We start from the raw sequence: 419 nt of genomic DNA, 5'->3' as shown, positions 1-419 counted from the left end.
CCCCCCCCCCTCTCCAACTGAATTAAATTTTTTTCCCTTTTTCTGGAATAACATTGTTTTTCTTCTTCCTCTCTCCTTTAATAGTTTTTCATCTTTTTGGTAATTTCCTAGAGAATGGGGTTTGGACCCCCATCCGCCCTGCCCCTCCCTCTCCTATCAATTTTGACATTGACATTGACAAACTTGCCAGATTTTGTCCCATTTTTCGTTTTTCTTTAAAAAAAAACACGACTTAAAATATTGTTGAGGAATTTTCAACACTACAAAAAAGTGCCGACACTTCGGTTTGGTACTTTCCCAAGGGCGACTTCCCAAGTGACAATTTTCCAAGTGGCAACTTCCCAAATGTCCAATTTCCCAAGCGGCAACTTCCCAAGTCTGTCTTAGCTGGAGCGCTCGGCCCCCTACACCATCCTAGC

At 42.7% G+C, this 419-nt stretch overlaps 1 protein-coding gene across 1 annotated transcript in view; it reads left to right on the top strand.

Annotated features, from left to right (window-relative positions):
- LOC111703747 (uridine-cytidine kinase 2-B) overlaps positions 1-419 on the top strand; it is an 11,340-nt gene that overhangs the window by 686 nt on the left and 10,235 nt on the right. The window lies entirely within an intron of this gene.

The sequence above is a fragment of the Eurytemora carolleeae genome, unplaced genomic scaffold (assembly GCF_000591075.1).
Source record: "Eurytemora carolleeae unplaced genomic scaffold, Eaff_2.0 scaffold299, whole genome shotgun sequence".
In the NCBI taxonomy this organism is placed as follows: Eukaryota; Metazoa; Arthropoda; class Copepoda; order Calanoida; family Temoridae; genus Eurytemora; species Eurytemora carolleeae.
This window is presented reverse-complemented; position numbering and strand designations above follow the sequence as displayed.